The sequence below is a fragment of the Tamandua tetradactyla genome, chromosome X (genome assembly GCF_023851605.1).
Source record: "Tamandua tetradactyla isolate mTamTet1 chromosome X, mTamTet1.pri, whole genome shotgun sequence".
In the NCBI taxonomy this organism is placed as follows: domain Eukaryota; kingdom Metazoa; phylum Chordata; class Mammalia; order Pilosa; family Myrmecophagidae; genus Tamandua; species Tamandua tetradactyla.
The window spans coordinates 170,610,742-170,622,961 of record NC_135353.1 but is presented as its reverse complement, the minus strand read 5'-3'; the positions used below and the strand labels follow the sequence as shown (position 1 = coordinate 170,622,961).

Genomic DNA, 12,220 nt, shown 5'->3' with positions numbered 1-12,220 from the left:
TATTTTCTCCCATTGGGTTAGTTGTCTTCTTGCTTTTATGATAAAGCCCTTTCATGCACCTATATTTTTAACTTTGATGAGCGCCCATATACCTGTGTTTTTTTTTTCTTTTAATGCTTGTGCTTTAAGGGTAAAGTCTAAGAAACTAATGCCTAACATAAGGTTTTGAAGATGCTTCCTTCTTTCCTTCTAAGAGTTTTATAGTTCTAGTTCTTATATTTAGGTCTTTCACTCATTTTGAATTGAATTTTTCTATGGTGTGAGGTAGGGGTATTCTTTGCATATTAAGACCCATTGTTCCATTATCATTTGTTGAAGAGAGTATTCTTATCCATTTGGCTGGTCTTAGCCCCTTTGTTAAAGTCAGTTGGCCATAAATGTGAGGGTTGATTAATAATCTCTAGATTCAGTTCCATTGTTCTATATATCCGTCTATCCATCTGCCTCTTTCTTTATACCAGTGCCACACTGTTTTGATTACTGTGGTTTCATAATAAATTCAAAATCAGGAAGTGTGATCTTCCAGTTTCATTCATAGTTTGCAAGATGGCTTTAATTATTTAGGGCCCCTTACCCTTCCATATACATTTGATGTTTGGCTTTTCCATTTCTGCAAGGAAGTTTCTTGGAATTTTGATTGGGATTGCCATGATACTGGGGGAAGAGTGTTGGTAGCCACTGCATATGGTGTCTGAAACTCACTGGTCTCTATGGCAATTTAGTATCTTCTTCCTCCTTCTCTTTCCTGGATACTGCACAGATTTCCTCCAGCTCTGGAGTTTCAAAGACATTGATTCAGACAGTTCCTATAAGTTCAGTAGTTGTTTTGATGGTAGGACTGATTTCTAGAGCTTCCCTACTCTGCCGTATTTACACATCCTCCTTTTTCATTCACATCTCTTTTTCTGACCACATGGAAGGATTTAAAGGACTTTGAGGCATGGACTTTAGCAGACTCCTGGATGAAAAATTTTCTAGTAATGAAACTTGAGAAAAGTTGTGGAGTTTGCCTCTCATGTCCATTTTTAGTATTTGCCTGTTCTTTACTTGGGCTGAATGCCGTTTCAGAGCATTTTCAAATGAAGGACTTTTGATGTGAAGATGATGGTCCCCTGACTGGATCAGACTACACTGCCCAGGGGGAGCTATGCTAAAATGGATGATCCAGGAATTTGTTGAATAGTGTCTGTTAGCCTGTTTCTAGGTGGGGACTTCAGTAGGTAAGGACGCTTGTGTGTCTCTCCCTTCATTATGCATTGCCATGTATTTATTTAATATGACCATTTCCTCTTATTTATTGATGCTATGTGTGTATAATCATAGATTCGGGATTGCTGCCCCATTCTTATGTCAACATACTTGGTCCATGGCACACAACATCTTATAGAGATATGCATCATGGTCCATCTGACTCTACAGGTCAGCATCCCTTCTATTTAGGCCTGATACTGAGTTTGTGAACCTTGTGTATGATTCTGGATTCTTAAAATGTGCTTTGGCATTTTGTATCACCTGGAAACATGCTTGTTTTAGGACAGTGTTCTATCAGTTTTCCCAAATGAAAAGAATATCCTCTGAAATATTGATTCATTGATGAGTGTCAGGTACTGGGGATGCAAGACAAACCAAAAGCATAGAGATCCTGGCCCTATGGAGTTTACTCTCCACAAAATGGGGAGTGTGAATGAGGGAATTATAAAACATAAGTTTGAAGGAGAAAGGAGTTAGTATCAGTGGGGACATCACATAGATGTAATTGAGTTGTAATGAGCCTAGTGGGGCCAGAACAGAGTTTATAAGAGGCAGTAGTTGGTAGAAGAGATTGGAGAACAAGCAAAATGTGAAGGGAACTGCAGGATGTTGTAGGAAAGAGGGTTTTAACTTGGTGTGTAATGATCAAGAACCAGGATACCTCCATTTGAGCCCTCTTGACATGAATGACTGCAGTTTTCTGTGCATTGGAAGGGGTTTACCAGTATCCTTGACTCTTTTGACTAATGGAGAGCACCCTCTCCCAATTGGGATAAGCAAATGGTAACAATACACAGCCTAAACCAAGTTTTGAAAACCAAAAATATCTCAAGCTATTGCTGAATGTCCTCTGACTGGTAAAATTGTCTCCACTGAGGACCAATACCCGGATAGCTTCTGAGCTACTGTCCCAAATCTAACAAAAACTCCAGGAAAAGCATCTAGACATATAAATCTTCTTCCCTAACCTGTACCACAAGGGACCCATATGACAGGCCGTGCTTTGGAAAGACTACTCTAAACCCTTGTTTCCAAAAAGTACAGTGCTAAGACCATCAGCAGTGGCATAAGACAGAGCTACAGGGGATCTTTAGCATGTTTTTTTGGTGACTTGGAGAATCAGTTGAGTCAATGAATACACTGTGACTTCAAATTAGTTTCTAATGAATGTGTTAGAAAACTAAAAGAGTAGAAATAAATTGCTTTTCTGCTTTTCTTCCAATAACAGGCAGGGCCTTTACCCAGTATGGGCATTATGATCAGGAGGATTTAAGAGGTTATTTGGGGGAAGAAAAGGATGATAAATATCATGTTCCCTAGAACTCTGAGCCTTAGACAAATAAACAACCTGCATGGATTCACTTAGGAGATCTCCCAGTGGGATCTCATTGGGTACCACCTGGAGAATTCAGGAGAATGAATGGCATGCAACACGATATTAGGAACCATAAATAAGACAGGAATGTAGAAAAATAATGAGATTTAGTTGTACACACATGGCAAAATGAAACTGGAGAAATGGGTTTGGGAGAGATACCATGGTAGGGTAAGATATAAGAATGGATTATTGTTGATATGTTTTGTAAGATTTAAATGTAGACCTATGTGATGGACATATTGACAATTGTGATATGCGGTTTAGTGTAATGTTCTTAAACCAGGCAATAGAGTTTTAGAAAATTAGTTTAAATCTACCTCAGCACTGAAATAAATACTGCAATGGTCTGGAACTTATGTCTTGTTCTGCATACAATATTTTGAACTCAGAATATGAGAGAAAATAAGTATTAGTGCCCTTGAAATATCTCAGCTGTATCGTGCTCTCTCACTTAGACTAAAGATCAGGTATCCAGCCAGGTTGAGCTTCTGTTGACACTTAGCTCATAAATCAGATGAAATGAAACCATGGAAAGCCCATCCCAGCCAACCAGGATGTTAGGAAAAGACTTAAGAATAACCACTGTCTTATGATTAATGATAGATACACATCATGCCAACAGACAGAGAAGATAAAACGAGGCACAAATTCAGGGAGCTCGTTCTCCACTACTCCAGAAGAGGGGCTGACAAGTACCAACGAAATCAACAAAATGAAGATCCTGCTGCTGACCCTTGTTCTTGGTCTGGTTTGTGCTGACCAGGGGCTTCCATCTGCAGAGGAGGGATCTAAGGTACTGGGAAAGGACAACTGGGAAGGTGAAATTGTCCTATCCTGTGGAGTGACAGCATGTTTCTCAGTCTTCTCTTCCATGTATCCAAAGTTATCTGAAGATTCATGTTTCCTACTGCAGTTAAATCTTTCTGTCTTCCAGGTCACCATCTCCTTGTTATTGGTCTATAAACAACACAAAAACCCTGATAACTAGAATGTTGGCTTTGATTTCCCGTGACATTTGATGATACGTCTTCAGTTCTTTTAAGAAACGCCTAACTGCCTATTTCATATCTGAATTTGGATCATTATTTCATTGTATGCAATTTTAGTTGGTAAGGAGAACCTGTTTTGTTCAATAGGATATGATTGTTTCTTCTGAAAAAAAGTGGAAGCAATGTTGAGGATGCATGGGTGAGAACAGATTTTGACTAACCTTTCTTCTGAATATGCTTTCTCTATAGATTACAGGAGCATGGAACAGCATTTACTTAGCATCTGATGACATTAGCAAGATAAGTACCACTTCAGGTTTATGCCGGTACACTTCAGGTTTATGCCGGTACAATGGATTTAGCTAATGGTGGCAAAAATATGGTCTTCAAATTTTATGTCAAGTAAGCAAAACTTACTGCATAACACTGGAATGAAGCATTGATATCTCAGATAAGGTAAGGTGTCAAATTTGCATTGAAAAGTCAGGATTATTTTCAAGGGTTTGCACCTCTGACATTTATTCTTAGAAGTGTGGTCTTAGTTTGGTGATGTATGGCCAGTATCATAATTAGCCATCTGGGGATACTTCTGTGATGTTTTTTTAGGGGGGGAACAAGGTAGTAACCCATCTGAAAAGTACCATTAATTATGGAGAGATGGAGGCAGTGAGCAAAACTCTTTCCTCGAAAGCCTGAAATGGAGACCCACAGCAGTCATCTGCCAGGAATCTATGTGCTTGAAGCATCAGTATCTTGACGTGTATTGGAAATAACTTACATAAAGTTTGCTCAACATTCATTTAAATGCGATGTGCTGAACCCAAAGGAACGTCTACCTCACCCTTTGATGCCAGATTTCTCTGTTTCTTTATCTCTGATATATTTGAATGTTTTTTGCTTAATTAGTATTACATGAAGTCGCAGAATTACAGACCAGTTCTGAAAGAGTGAGTGCTTCAGAGCCTAGAGAAGCACTGATATTTAGGATAGAGGTAGAGGGATGGTAGATGAGATGGGAAAAAAAGAGAGGGTGGAATTGCTTAAATGAAAGATATAATAGCCTGGTTACTCTCAAGTGGAAGGATATTCTCCTTATCCTGTATTGTATCCTGGCAAAGACTGGGACTACCATTGATGTCCCCATACCTTGTGGAGAGATTCATTGAGTATATGACTGAAATATCTACTGTTTTTAGGAACTAATATGTTTTTTAACATTGGCATTAAATCAAGCCACATAAAGATGTGGTGAAGAGTGAATGAGGAATCAGGGATGTTTTGCTCACTTTGTTTCAAGGGCTAATGGTGAATGCCAACTGTGCACTACAGAGAGGGTAAGAGGAGAAGGCTAAAAATAGAAAGGTTTTTTTTGACCGTTGACCTTTTTGACCATAAGTAGGTGATGTTCTTGTGTGAAAATATGTCTCAAACTTTAAGTGATGTTCAAATTCATGGTCTTAGCTCTGTCCAGGATTTCCAGATGTCTGGATTCTAGAACAGTAATTACCCTAATTACAACTGCAATCTGCAAAGCCACTTAATTTTCCAAACATTTACTTTGTCATAAAACTCAGGAGGAATATTTCCATGTGGGAGAAGTTATTATTAAATGTATCTAAAAACATGAATTAAATTAAAACATTAAATTAAAATTTTAATTTTAAAAATTAAAAATTTAATTTAAAAAATTTAAATTTTAATTTTAGATTGGTTTCTGAAACATATTTTACAAACAGGCTTTACAATGATTACATAGTTTTTTTTTAAGTATGCCTATGAATAAGTTAATTACTTCTATTTTCAGGTTTTTCTGTAAGAAGCAATGAGAAATGGATTTTATTGGGCTTGGTTTTTGGCACTGTGCAATAAAGTTCAATCTAGTTAATCCAAAGACACCCAATCCAGATCTAATTATAGCCTTGATAAGAAGACAAATATTCAATTCATGACCTTTACCTAAATTCATCCATTTATAAAACCTCTCTTCATTCTCACTACCCGGTTATACCAAATTTGATACATCTGGTGTTTCATACTCTTTTAATTCATCCATGCCTTTCATTTTGTCTCTTAACTCCAAATTCTCAGTGAGAAATTATGTATGTATGTATATTGTCAAATAATGGCTTTACTTCACAGTTAGCTCACAAAACTCCTGAAATTTTAACAATCAGCTGTTGAGACTTAGGATGAAAAGCTCCAGGTCTCCACTTGCTATAAACGTGCAGGGTTTATGCAGCTGAAGGCACTTTGCTATCACTGGCGGATGTATCCTATGGTCAGGTATAGAAAATCATGAAGATGGAGTTTGTTTACAATTAGGATGATAACGATAGGCACAACAATTCTGTACTATGCTAGCATTCATAATTGGTTCCGATGTGCTTATGGAGTATTAATGAGATAGCATCATTAGAAAGAGAAAACAGATAACGCCATGCCTAAAAAAATACATATCAAAATTTAAAAGGAGGGCGGGCTACAGTGGCTCAGCAGGCAGAGTTCTCACCTGCCATGCTGGAGACCATGGTTTGATTTCTGGTGCCAGTGCATACAAAAAATAAAATAAAATAAAAAGGAAGCTTGAAATATTTTCTGTCTTTCAGTCACAAAAACAATACTATCCAAGTTATTTCTACAAGTAGTCGAAGCCAGATATTATCTGTTGTCAATGTGTGTGAGGGTGGTGAAACCACATGTGGGATTGCAATGAAAGGTATATATAATCTCTTATTCACTGCAGAAAAAACTTTATTTACATCGGTTACCTTTCTGTGAGGAAGACACTTATGGTTGGGTGTGATATTTAGCTTTTATTTATCACTCCATTTTATAGTGCAGAAATGGTCATCCATGAGAGTTCAGCCTTTGTAGTTTATCAGTCACAGATGCTGAAAGGTTGTCATTACAATGCCAAAAACACATCTGCTATGGGGTTTTATCAGGAGATTCTTCAAACAACACCAGGCTCTTGTTCTGGCTAGGCAGCGGTCCCCAAACTTGGTCCAAGAGGTTGAGCCAATAATTACTTACTAGAAGAGATGGGTTATGTCACCTAAGTGAGCAGGCATTTTATATTTAGCAGGACAAACTTGTTTCCCACCTTGAAGGCATTCATGTCAACTCCAAATACTCCATTTTATCACAATTGTTCATTGAGTGCCTAAGACGATTCTGTGGGTATGAAAAAAAGTCAAACTAATGCTTATTCAGATTTTATCCCTTCCGTCCAGTGTTCCACCCAAGTGGACACTTTAAGCATCTGCATAAGTCTACAAGGCCATTGATGAGGATGGTCTAGCTTCTCTAACATTAGGTGAAATTTGACAAGCCCCTAGAGAATGAACCTTTTCTTTGACAGAAGTGAAGAGTGGGTCCTTTCTTATCATGGGGAGATAGTGGGGAATTGAAATCCCTTCCCCCCATTCTTGGGGTAGGGTCTGAAAACACCGGGGAATAGACTCCATAAAGTGGGTAGGGGCAAAAGGAATGGGTACCATTTTGAGAATTTAGTCTCAAGCATGACTGAGTCCCTGTACCTGATAGGAATGCAGGATGACATGTCTGAAATATCCTCCACATTCCTAAGCAAATGCAAAATAACAAATGTTACATATTTGGACTCTATCAAATTTTACTAAAGAAGACTTGATTTCCACATTCTATCATCTCATTGGAAAACTCAGAAATTCTTGAATATGCTAATGGTTGTGTCTTCTGCTTATCCTCTAAAATATCCAGCAAGAGGGAATGATTTCAGTGCCCAAGAATATAAGAAGTTTGAAGAGGAGACTATCAAATGGGGTATTCCAAAAGGAAACATCTTAAAAATCAAAGTGATACCGGTAATAACAGTATAATTTCCCTAGAAGATACAATGTAGTTAATATAAAATTGTATTATTATCTTTCTCAGTTTAAATGTCCTGTTCAGAGAATAAGAAAACTCGTAGAGTTAGAATGTAGACTATAGGTTACCAGAGGACAGGATGGGGAAATGGAAGGGGGCATTTAAGGCTTAAAATGTACAGAAATTCCTATTTGGATTAATGGATATATATTGTTTATGGATATATATATATATATATATATATATGAGTGAATGTGGTTAAAGTGGGAAATGTTAGTTTGTACATTTGGCAATAGAATAATATCTTTAAAAATTCATGAAAGACATAGTTCAATACTATAGCAAAGTTGAAATTTGTAATAACTTTCTACTGGATATTTTGAGAATGCACACAGTTTTGATAATTAATCAAATGGTATTTAAGACACTGTTTAATATTTAGCATTCAGGTAACTCTGATATCTGTATTTACAGACTTTTTCCCCTTCTTTGCTTTAATTTTAAATTGGTTTATGAAACATATTTTTAAAGACAGGCTTTACGATGATTATGTAGATTATTTTTTAAATATGCCTATGGATAAGCTAATTAAGATATCCATTTTAGGTCGTTTAGATTTCCATACATTAATTGTAAAAATATTTGTATCTTCATATTTTCCTGAAATCAGGAAAATATTTAGGATCCTTGCTAAAGCAATGCAGATATTTGCAAGCACTTTCTACTTGAAATTTTGAGAACATTCACAGTTTTGACAGCCTATCAAATAGTATCTAAATTAGTGTTTAATCCTTAGAATTTAAGAACTTTGCTATGTGAACATGTAGATTTTTTTCCTTGTTGCCTTAATTTTAAATTGGTTGATGGAACCTTGCAAGCACAGGCTTTACAATGATTGTATGGACACTTTATTTAAATGTGTCTATGGTACAGCTAAGTCGTCCACTGTGAGTTGTTCTAGGTATATTGTTTGTCTTCTTAAAAAAGAAAGTCCATGAAAGTGAATGATACCGATAGGGGACAACACATGACACCACAGAGTCTGGGTAGCAGCACAATTATAGAAATGTGCTTTCATCAACTGAAACAAATATTTCACACCCATGCAAGGTGTGAACGTTAGGCTGGTATATGGGAATTATATACTGTATGCATGATTTATGTAAACTCACCTCCCACCAGGAGTACAGACTATAAAATCACTCCCTGCCGTGAAACATCCCCGCCTTTGTCCAGATGCAAAGACCAAAGCCACGGCAGAACTTAAGCTGTCCAGGAGAGCAGAATACAAAGGACCTCAAGAGAGAAATTTTACAAAATGAAAGACTAGGGAGAGGACCACAGAAAAATCTTCCCTAAAAGCAGCAAGCAGCCTTTTAGGGGTCTGTGAAGGAAGTTGACTCTGAGAAAATATGGATACAGATTTTGTTGCCAAACTTGGGTCTAAAGCCTCTCTCCCTCCTGTGAGCGAAGAAGAAATGTGCAGCCTGATTCCTTCCCTGGGGCAACTGGAGGAAGGCTCTGCCCCAAGTAAAGTAGGGAAGACAGCCCCACATTGAACCAGATATTGACCAGCCAAGCAATTACAGAGGAAACCCCTGTTTCAGCCTCATCCAATGACACACTCTGGGGCTCCAGGAGGCAAACAGCTTCTGAGGACATTTATGTCACTGAACAGTACCACCTGCTTGGCAGGCTGGAAGGTGCAGGGGACCTGCAGAGCTTTTCAGAGACTCTCCATGGGAACAGAGCCCTGCTTTGGCTGAGAAATATGGATGACCCAATCGTGAAAGCAATGCCCTAATGCAAACTCAGATCTTGCTGGAAGGGAAAAAGCACATCCCTCCTGGGCCAGCTGTTGGCTGAAGAGGTGAAAACTCTCAGTCCAGCAATCTGAGGCCTTTCCATGTGGGAGTCTGGGAATTGCCAGAGAAATTGTAACCGCAGGCAGTGTTTCACTCAAGGTGTACAGTGCCAGACCTCTACCTGGGAGTCAGCAGCTTTCAGAGCACATGGAGAATGGCAGTCTTGACTGGATTGTTGCTGGATTGGGGCTTACTCCAGTATGCTGCCACACCATTCCATGTGGGGAAGAGGTGGCCCTGGAGGGCAGTCTGCTGGGAAGACAAGGAAAGTGTGCTCTGAAGGTTTTTCTGACCTTCATTGCAAACTTAAGCAACGATAGCATCTTAGGAAAGCAAGGGAAGTCAACTTTCTAAATAAACTTATCAAGATCATCAAATGCCAAGAAACCAACAGAAAACTACAAAGCATATGAAAATGCAAGAAAATATGGCCAAGCCAAATGACCTCATTAAAAATGTGAAAGCAACACAGAATATGGAACCACTAATCAAAGATGTCCATAAAAATTCCTAAATAACATCAATGGGCTGGCTAAAGACATGAAAGCTATTGACAAAATGCTGGATGAATTTGGAAGAATGAATACAAAAATAGCAGGTTTATTGGAAATAAAAAATATCGTATGTAAAATTAAAACTATACTAGAGATACACAACAGCAGGTTTGAAAAGGCTGAAGTAATGATAAGTGAGCTTGAGGGCAGGGCAATTGACTATGAATGCACAAAACAACAAATGACAAAGGTGGAAAAACTGAAATTGGGTATCAGGAAAATGATGGATAACATGAAATACACAAATATAAGAATAACTGGTGTTCCAGAAGGAGAACAGACTATAAAGTCTAAGAGGTCTGCTTGAGGGAATAATTGAGGAAAACTTCCCAACCCTTAGAAAAGACCTAAACATGCACATCAAAGAATTCCAATGGGTTACAAATAGAATAAATCCCAACAAACCCATTCTAAGACACATTTAATCAAACTGTCAAATGGTGAGAAGTAGAGTCTTGAAAGCAGCAAGAGAAATGTGATCCACCACAAACAAAGAAAGCGACTTTAAGATTAAGTTCAGACTACTCAATAAGCATTATGGAGATGAAAAGTCAGTGGTATTCTATATTTAAGATTATGAAAGAGAACTCTTGTCAGTCAAGAATTCTTTATCCAGCAAAGTTGTCCTTTTAACAAGAGACCTGTACTGCAAGAGATAGTAAAGGGAGTTCTGTTGGCTGAAAAAAAAAGAGAGAGAGATCTGGAGAAGCTCACAGATTTGAAAAGTATTAGTAAGGGTAACTTAATGGACAAAAAAGAGGGAAAAAGTGATCTGACAAATAAAAACCAAATAATAAGATGATGGATTCAACAACTGTCTTTGCAGTAACAACTTTGAATTACAATGGACTGAACTCCCAAATTAAAAGATACAGACTCTCAGAAAAGCCTAAAAATGATCTACTTATGTGCTATTTACAAGAGACTCATCTGAAACCCAACTATATAAATACATTTAAAGTGAAAGGAAGGAAAAAGCTATTCCATGCACGCTATAAACAAAAGGAGGCAGGGGTAGCTATACTAATGTCAGACAAAATTGACTTTAAATGCAAAGATGTCATAAGAGACACAGAAGGACATTACATATTAATAAAAGGGGCAATTCACCAAGGAGAAATAATGATCATATATGTTTATGGCCCCAGTCAACAACCTACAAAGTATATGAGGTAAACATTGGCAATAGATGTTTCTACAATAATTGTGGGGGATGTCAATACACCACTCTTTTCTTAAAAGATTACAACCAAACAGAGGGTCAATAAGGAAATAGAGAACTAAACAATGTGATAAATGAATTAGACATAACAGTCATATAAAGTTCATTACACCCTATAGAACCAGAATAAACAATAAACATTCTTCCCTAGCACTCATGGAATATTATCCAGGATAGATCATGTGCCAGGGAACAGAAAAGGTCTTAATAAATTTTAAAGGATTGAAATTATTCAAAGCACTTTCTATGACCACAGTGAATGAAGCTGGAACTCAATAACCACCAACAAACCAGGACTTTCCAAACTATACACAGGTTAAATAATACACTCTTAAACAATCAATGAGCCAAAGAAGAAATTGCAAGAAAAATACGTAAATATCTGGAGATGAATGAAAATAGTAGAGCATATCAAAACTGCAGAGAAGGCAGTGCTGGGAGTGAAATTTATTCTCCTGAACACCTATATTAAAGAGTAAAAATCGAGGACTTAACTGCTAGCCTGGAGGAAGTAGAGAACAGCAGCCTTTTCCCTAAAACTGGAGCAACACAATAATGCACACGGTCACCACTATTGTTCATCATTGTGTTAGAAGTTCTACTAGATCAATTAAGCAAGAAAACAAAATGAGACATCCAAATTGGAAAGCAAGAAATAAAACACTCATTTGCAGAGGACACGATCCTATACTTGGAAAATCTAAAAAAATCTACCACAGCGCTAATTGGGGTAATAAATAAATTAAGCAAAGTTGTGGGATACAAGATTATTGTACAAAAATCAGTAATGTTTCTATATGCTCATAGTGGGGACCTAACTGAAAAAACCATTAAGAAAAAAATTCCATTCCCAAAAGCAACAAAAAGATGCAAATATCTAGGAAGAAACTTTACTAAGGATGTAAAGAAAACTAGCGAGCACTGCTGAAAGGACTCAAGGAAGACCTAAATAGGTGGAAAGACAGTCTGTGTTCATGGATAGGAAGGCTAAAGATTGTTAAGATGTCAATTCTACCCACGTTAATCCACAGATACAATACAATGCCAATCAAAATTCTAACTGACTTTGCAGACCAGAAAAGACAGTTATCAAATTTATTGGGAATGGAATG

At 37.4% G+C, this 12,220-nt stretch overlaps 1 protein-coding gene and 1 long non-coding RNA gene across 21 annotated transcripts in view; one reads left to right on the top strand and one right to left on the bottom strand.

Annotated features, from left to right (window-relative positions):
• The first annotated feature begins 3,201 nt into the window (after window positions 1-3,201).
• Window positions 3,202-12,220, top strand: part of LOC143672198 (uncharacterized) — a 57,457-nt gene continuing 48,438 nt past the window's right edge. For 10 of the 20 annotated variants that reach the window (XM_077147081.1, XM_077147077.1, XM_077147076.1 and 7 more), the window contains exons 1-4: window positions 3,214-3,422; window positions 3,564-3,738; window positions 3,868-4,074; window positions 7,360-7,463. The gene's annotated coding sequence lies outside the window, so the exon portion shown is untranslated. The other 10 variants (XM_077147075.1, XM_077147080.1, XR_013169663.1 and 7 more) reach the window with 9 other exon arrangements.
• LOC143672201 (uncharacterized) overlaps window positions 6,364-12,220 on the bottom strand; it is a 101,432-nt gene continuing 95,575 nt past the window's right edge. The window contains exon 7 of the long non-coding RNA XR_013169666.1: window positions 6,364-6,792. This is a non-coding gene — a long non-coding RNA (uncharacterized LOC143672201). The remainder of the gene's footprint in view (window positions 6,793-12,220) is intronic.